Source organism: Chiloscyllium plagiosum, chromosome 31 (assembly GCF_004010195.1).
Source record: "Chiloscyllium plagiosum isolate BGI_BamShark_2017 chromosome 31, ASM401019v2, whole genome shotgun sequence".
Classification (NCBI taxonomy): Eukaryota; Metazoa; Chordata; class Chondrichthyes; order Orectolobiformes; family Hemiscylliidae; genus Chiloscyllium; species Chiloscyllium plagiosum.
In genome coordinates, this window is record NC_057740.1 from 12918405 (window position 1) to 12926968 (window position 8564).

The 8564-nt window shown below is 38.7% G+C and overlaps 1 non-coding gene across 1 annotated transcript; it reads left to right on the top strand.

Moving 5' to 3' along the window:
* Positions 1-758: 758 nt before the first annotated feature.
* Positions 759-865, top strand: LOC122539222. Its single transcript, XR_006309002.1, has one exon. It is a non-coding gene; the product is annotated as a U6 spliceosomal RNA (small nuclear RNA).
* Positions 866-8564: the final 7699 nt, after the last annotated feature.

Below are 8564 nucleotides of genomic sequence, written 5' to 3' on the forward strand. Positions count from 1 at the left end.
TCAAATAACAAATGAGCCTATGAGTTTCTATACTGTTTAGATAATTTGCTGATATATCCAGATCTCATCATGGTGACTTTGTCTTAAGGTGTCATTGATTTGCATAGTGTTTGATGTTGCCTATTGTTCCTGTTTGTATTGTCAGGTTTTTCCATCATGGACTGCGGTGGTAAAAACAATGACTGCAGATGGTGGAAACCAGATTCTGGATTAGAGTGGTGCTGGAAAAGCACAGCAGTTCAGGCAGCATCCGCAGAGCACCATTTGTTATTTGAAGTCGTTAAACTTTCATTTTGGAAATGAGTTGGGTATCAAATTTGTACCTAATTTTTAAAGGAAGTTATCTTTAATAAGTCTAAGTTTTGTGTACATACAATATTGCTACTCCACCTGACAGTCTGCATGCTTTGTGTGGACTGCAGCTGTTGCCCTAGAATTTGCTAATCCTGATGCATTACAGCCAGGTTTTCTTCCAGGTTAGCCACTGGCTGATTTTATTCTTCGAGTGATCCAAATCTTGGTATTTATTGCTTTGTTCCTGAAGAGCTTCCAGCTCTGTTTGAATGTTCTAAATTTACACCCAAGATTGTTCTAATTCAACAAATGATTAGCCTTCTGTTGATCTAATATATTTTCTCTTTCACAACTTTCTCCAATAACTATCCAGCCTATTCAACTTGCTGTTTCTCTTTTTTTTTATTTGAAGAATGGATCTCTTTCACTTGCTGCCTCACTTAATGTTTAGTTTCATCTACACAGTGCTCACTTCGGCAGCACATAGACTAAAATTGGAACGATACAGAGAAGATTAACATGGCCCCTGCGCAAGGATGACACTCAAATTCGTGAAGAATTCCATATTTTAGGGGCATCAGGATGGCACAGTGGTTAGCACTGCTGCCTCACAGTGCCAGAGATCCGGGTTCAACTCCCGCCTCAGGCAACTGTCTGTGTGGAGTTTGCACATTCTCCCCGTGTCTGCGTGGGTTTCCTCCGGGTGCTCCGGTTTCCTCCCACAGTCCAAAAATGTGCCGGTTAGGTGAATTGGACATGCTAAATTGCCCGTAGTGTTAGGTGAAGGGATAAATGTAGGGGGATGGGTTGCTCTTCGGAGGGTGGGTGTGGACTTGTTGGGCCGAAGGGCCTGTTTCCACACTGTAAGTAATCTAATCTAAACCATGCCTGAGTTCTTTCAGTAGAGCATCATTTTTGGTATTTCTTTCTGAAAGGCTTGTCTCATGAATTATTTACAGTGTGCACAGTTCATTTCCATCTATTTTTACAGGCTCGTCACTTTGTCTAGTATTGTTCTGAACTCAAGCCAATGTTTCTGTAACTGTTCCTGCTGAGCCTGAACTGTTTTGTGTGCAAGTTGTTCCAGAATTCTTTCTCTTGCAGCTCTCCATTAATTTGTCTGAGTTTTATGGCAGTATCACCTAATGATGCCAGCATCTCAGAAATGGCATTCCCATGTTTGGATTTATCTTAAGCTAGCAGTTCAGCATTCTCATCCTGAATTTTACTCATTATTTTTATTCACAGCACAGAATTGTGATTGTAGCTCCACTAATCCAGAAGAAAATGAAGTGTTCTGTTCTTTCATATTCAGTTCTGCAAGTGTTTCTTGAACAGTCTGCTTCAGTTTCTGTTGTGTCTCTAATGTTGGACTGGATTGTGACTAGTATGAGATCATATAACACCATTATACCTGCAATTGGTGGTTCAGTGTACAAAGTATGGTTTCCGTAACATCCCAATCAAGTGATTGTATTTGTGTCCCAAAACTACTAATTCTGTACATGGAATTGATAAACTATTATATGCTGGAAGTTTTACATTAATAGATTTTATCATGGCTTCCATTGTTTGTGGTTATACATATTTTAAAATTTGCAGAGACAGTATATAGCCGCTTGCCCCTGTGTCAACCTTAGCCAATAACAGTCATCTGTTTTATGAGGACAAATAATTTGAAATGATGCAAACACTCCAGACATGTGGCATTGATAGTTTCCATGGAATGGACAGGGTAAGACATGTTTTGTCTTACAGTACAACACTCAGTGCAGTGTTCTAGTACAGTGCGACTGTCAATGGCCTTTTTTGCTACATGCCTTATACAACTGGATGAAAACTGGGCATTTCCACAATGTATGCAGAACATCATATCTTCCTCATTTCTTTTTTGGATGTTTGAGTGATTGTATCAACCATCAAGTTTGCACTTAGAACCTGTAAGTATCATAGACTTTAAAGGACACTTTGTAAATGCATACATTCTTCAATAGTTCTTCGATACTGTAAGTCATTGGTTTGTTCAGCAAATCATTCTGGAAAGATTTCCTGGGTATGGACATGATCAGCCACTTGACCATCCTAATTGCTAGCTTCCCATCAGAAAAATCATAGAATTAATTTTTCTCTGCACCTGCACATTAAAGAAGTCTACAGATTCTGTAGGCTTCTGTCTAAAAAGGTCTAGTTGATAAATATAAAAGTTTAACCTGACTCTGAATTGTTCTTTTAATGTGACATTGAAAATACAGCTTTCTTATAAGCACACATATCCCTAATGAGCACTAAATTTATACACTTGACAATGGCAATTGAACAGAGTATGAGCTGGATTGATTACAACACAATATACACACTGGACATGGAGTTTTAAAAGTAAACTCTTTTAACGACAAGGCAATCATACAACAAACATTATATTTATAAATTATTTTTTGTTCTGTGGGAACTTATTCCTTTGGACATCTTCTAGTTCTTTTCTTATTAATCCAGACATGTTAAGCCTTTATTGATTTTCATTCTTAATTGCTAAGCAAATCTTAATGGCGTGTTTTCTTTCTGCATCAGACACACCCAAATCCTGAAGCAATAGTCAAACGTTGTTTAAACAGTTTACATTTCGTTAGGAAGCTTGCTGTGTCTCAATTTAAAAATGGATTTTTACAGGTATCCTGATAATATACTTTTGATCTTCCATTTCTTGCTATCAATTCAGCATATACCCTGACCATGTGCCATGATAAAATGTATTAAATTGGTGCTTATTAGGGATGCGTCCACTAATAGAAAGCTATATTTTCAATATTTTCCAGTGTAATTAACATCTACCTCATGCACTTTAGCATGATGTAAGGTTATTGACCATAGAGTAAACCTGTTTTCTGACTGTTCAAGCACAACAGATCTCATTAATACATATTTGTCAATATTGTTCACCATGTTATGTTAATAATAATGGTTTAATAATCACTTGGCAGGGATTGATTAACTCAGTGAGTTAGTTTATTCAAAATTATTATACACATTACAAGTTACGAAGCAGACATTACAGAAAATCTAGCTACCATCAGTTCTGAGGAAGGGTCACTTGACTGAAAATGTTAACTCTGATTTCTCTCCACAGAAGCTGCCAGACCTGCTGAGCCTTTCCAGCAATTTCTGTTTTTGCTTCACAGAAAACCAAATGATTTCTGTGAATACAGTTTGTAGACACAATGCAGATCGATCACAAGGTAGAGTCGCAAAATAGTATAGACACAAAACATGGAGGCTTTAAAAGAGAATTCTCTTCAAGGCAAGAAAATCATACATTTTATGATCTATTTTCTGTCCTATTAGAACGTATTCTAAATCCAATCCAAAAATCATAAAAATAGGACCCTTGAAAATCTTGAGTCACGATCTTGATGGCATGTTCCATATCAATTGACGGACTTATCCAATAAAAAAATCTATCTACATTAGTCTTCAGAGTTCCAATTTTTCAAACATACAGAATCTTTTAGAAATACACATCAGCTTTATGCAAATCAACTTCACAATTTAACCCTCTAAGCGCCAGCATCATTTGTGAGTCATGATGCAAAAAACTCAAGCATTCTTCTTCCCCTTAGTATTTCAGCTCCTAGTGAGGGAAAAGCCAACAGTCCATTCACTTTTCTTTTTTGTTTTTGGTGACTGTGTACTTACTTTCAATGATCTATGCACTTGTACTCCCAAATCACTTTGGTTCTCTACAGTTCCTAGTTTTATATCATTTAGACAATACTCCAATTTATCTTTCAGATCTGGTGATCCATATCTGCCAGACCTGCTGAGTTTTTTTGCTTTCTGTTTTTTGTTTCAAATTTCCAGCACCTGTAATACTTTGTTTTTTTTTTCCAATTTAACTTCCTTGGGTCCAATGTATAATTTGCACTGAATAAATTTATTGCATTGTTGGACTAATTTGTTGGTGTAATGATGAGAGCAATAGATAAAGCAAAAATCCCAGCCTACTTTCGCCAATATGCATTTTCTCCTGGCAAAGGGGGGCAGCAAGTCATGAATCTGCTCCCAATACAGCATTTCCATATAGACAAAATGGCATTAGCAGAATAATGTCAGGCAAGAATTCCTTATATTCCTTTCATCATTGCGTTCCATCTTCCATGCAACATTGGAAAGAATGTAGTGCTGTGCCCTAACAGTGTTTAATTTAGAGGAAAGTTGAGCACGGGAGATTTTAATTCTATCTTTGTTTTGCCTCCATCTTTACAGTTTCTTCCCTTGGATACAGACTAAAGTGCACTCCAAACTCCCAGAGTGCAAGCCTGATAGGGTTATGCGTAATTTTTCAACCTCAAGATATAGCCGAATACAGTGAGAATGTCTATAGACCACATTTATGGAGGAGAAGGAAAAGAATTTGTTAGCAGGTAGATTGTTCTGGCATTGAACAAAGATTAAATCAAACCATCTGCGCCATGTCCCCTGTACAACCTTATAGGCACCAGACCATTCACGAAAGCATCAGTTGGCTGAGGCGTGCACAGACTTGCATTCACCAAGGAAGCCAGCTTCTGTTTTCAAATATGCAGTCGAGATTAAATGCCTGAACAGCTCTTTATCTGTTAATCAGCTAAAAATTACTTGAACCGTTATGACACTGCTATTTTTCCTGGCGACAACAAAGAACCCAAACAGCATTGTCCAAGGTTCTATTTCTAGCTCACAGATGCCCTCTGTAGGAAGGATGACTTACGTCATTACTTCAATTTAGAACAATGCAAAGGCAATAACAAGAAAGGACTATTCAATTCTACATTGAGCTCTTCCTAAGTTCAGGGGAGCAAATTGCAGGCCATTTTTGTGCATCATAGAATTAGGTTCAACACAGTGTATATGTGTTGAAATGAGGAAACTGGAGAAATCTGAGTTCATCCCTTGTGTTGCTATGGTCGACGGTTGGAGGAAGAGCGCCTCATCTTCTGCCTAGGAACCCTCCAACCACAAGGGATGAACTCAGATTTCTCCAGTTTCCTCATTTCTCCCCCAAGTCTCTCCTCCCTACCTTTTATCTTAGCCTGCTGGGCACACTTTCCTCATTCCTGAAGAAGGGCTTATGCCCGAAACGTCGATTCTCCTGTTCCTTGGATGCTGCCTGACCTGCTGCGCTTTTCCAGCAACACATTTTCAGTTCTGATCTCCAGCATCTGCAGTCCTCACTTTCTCCCCACAGTATATATGTAAACAATTTGTGACCACTGCTAATGCTAGGTTATTGGGAGTTTTCTGGTTTCCCAAGTTTTTTCAGAAAAAAAATGTCAAGTGTCTAGCTGGATTATGATTGATAAAGACATGCTGCGTTTTTGTTTCCCCACATGACTCATCTTCATAAATCAGCCTCAGGAAGTGAACATCAATATAGTGAGGCACATTGAGCTAACACAGTGGTAACAGGAAGAATCCAGTACCTTGCCTAGAAATAGCACCCTCAGCGCACGGAGGAAACCTCTTCCATTGTGATTGTTCACTGTACCTTTGAGAACGTTGCAAATCAGAAAGGACAGGAACTGGAATCTCTAGAGTGGGAAATGGTGTAGAGACCAAGTCACCCAGAACCCACAGGAAGAAGATTTTAATTTTCTCAGCACATAGTGGAACAACAGTAATTACTTTACACCTGCAGACCCTGCAGCCTTCAGAAGACAATATCAAGTTGAATGGTTTTAGAACCTGAACACATTCCTCCATGGACTTTACCCACCCCTATACCCAGACCCAGTCATAATGTTGACTGTTGTCAGCACAGTAGATAAAGAGTGTGGCTGGGATAAGCACACCAGGACAAGAGGTAGGGATTTGACGTTTCAGGTCAGAACCTTTCACCAGGTCAGCTAACCCTACTTATAGTTCCCATTTTCTTTCTATCAGCCATTACTTTGTCTGCCTAATTGTCATTTTCTGTCCCTAAACTCCATTTCCATCTGACTGCTCACTCCTTTTATCACTAACCCTGTACACCCACCCCCTATCATCCCCATCTTCTCCGAGCCAGTATCAAATCTGAAGAAGGGTCACTGGCAATATATTAACTCTGCTTTCTCTCCACACATGGTGCCAGATCTGCTATGTTTCTCCAGTAATTTCTGGGTTTTTAAAATCAGATTTCTAGCATCCACAGTTCTTTGTTGTATTTAAGATTTTAATTTGGACTGATTCTGACCTTTAGGAAACTGCACAGGCAGATTATTAATCAGACTCTCTCATAGGATTAATATAACCCTCTTACTGCACATTGATTGCACCATTTTTCTAACATTCATAGCTGATCCTTGAGTATAAAAACAGCTGTCCTTGGTTCTTACAAAACAGCTATAACAATTTAGCCCACCCAGATCTTGGGGAACCAAATTAGATCATTTATTTAATGTGATCACATTGGAGGCTTTTCTATAGGTGAGAAATGAAGTCGTGGGGGTAGGGTTGACACGGTATTAGGGGGTTTGTCCAGCTCTAATGGATGAGGTCTCCAGGATTAAAAAGAGTCAGACAGAAGATGAAATAAGGCAACAAGCAGTATATTTCACCAGCATCAAGTTTTAAAAAGAAATAGAATGTGTAATAAGTGAAACCAGAAGATACAAAGTTCTACAGACTGAGGGTCTGGGAAAGAACAGGTGAATTCTATCCAGCACTAGATTGATGGGCCGAAATGGTTTCTGTACTGTTGGATTCTATCATTCTATGGACTAGAGACATGATTTGAACAATGATAATGCTGGATTAAGGGTAATCTGCAGGATAAAATATTTAATATCAGCATCTGTAAAGGCACACATGTGGAAAATGTATAATAATTGGATTTAAAAGGCACATGATTCCCTGAAGGTTGGAATATTTTTAAAAATGCACATTCACATGAAATTTATTTACAGGTTTGAACTGTAGGTTGAAGGAAACATGGCATGCCTCCTTAACAATTTTCTAATCAGCTAATTTTCTTCAATGCCTACAATACCACTAATTGAGATTTTCCATTAAAATTAATTTACTGCAAATGTGTAACTATTAATTAGAATTGGTGAAGTAGAAACAAGAGATTTTTTTGTGAAGTTGCAGAATATGAGCATATTTATTGAGAATATTAATGGAGCTGCACTCTGTAGGTGTTAGAGGCAACACTGTTCATGCTCCCTACTCTTATGAATGTAAATTAATCATAGAGTCATAGAGACGTACAGCATCAAAACAGACCCTTCTGTCCAACTTGTCCATGCCAACAAGATATCCTAAATTAATCTATCACCATTTGCCAGCATTTGGCCCATATCCCTCTAAACCCTTCCTTTTCATATACCCATCCAGATGCCTTTTAAATGTTGTAATTGTACCAGCCACCACCACCTCCTCTGGCTGCTCATTCCATACATGCACCACCCTCTACATGAAAAAATTGCCCTTTATGTCCCTTTTAAACCTTTCCCTTCTCACCTTAAACCTATGGCCTCTAGTTTTTGACTCACCTACGTTGGGAAAAAGACCTTGGCTACTCATAGTATCCATGAGTCTCATGAAGTTATAAACTTCTATAACTAAAGAAATTGAGGGTTTGGTGAAGAAAAAGAAGGAAGCATATATCAGGTATAGACAGGATAGATCAAGTGAATCCTTTGAAGAGTATAAAGAAAGTAGGAGTATACTTAAGAGGGAAATCAGGAGGACAAAAAGGGGACATGAGATAGCTTTGGCAAATAGAATTAAGGAGAATCCAAAGAGTTTTTACAAATACATTAAGGACAGAAGGGTAACTAGGGAAAGAATAGGATCCCTCAAAGATCAGCAAGGCGGCCTTTGTGTGGAGCTGCAGGAAACAGGGGAGATACTAAACGAGTATTTTGTGTCAGTGTTTATTGTGGAAAAGGATATTGAAGATATAGACTGTAGGGAAATAGATGGTGACATCTTGCAAAATGTCCAGATTACAGAGGAGGAAGTGCTGGATGTCTTAAAGCTCAAAAAAAGTGGATAAATTCCCAAGACCTGATCAAGCGTACCTGAGAACTCTGTGGGAAGCTAGAGAAGTGATTGCTGGGCCTCTTGCTGAGATAACTGTATCATCAATAGTCACAGGTGAGGTGCCGGAAGACTAGAGGTTGGCAAACATGGTGCTACTGTTTAAGAAGGGTGATAAGGACAAGCCAGGGAATTATAGACCAGTGAGCCTGACCTCGGTGGTGGGCAAGTTGTTGGAGGGAATCCTGAGGGACAGGATGTACATGTATTTG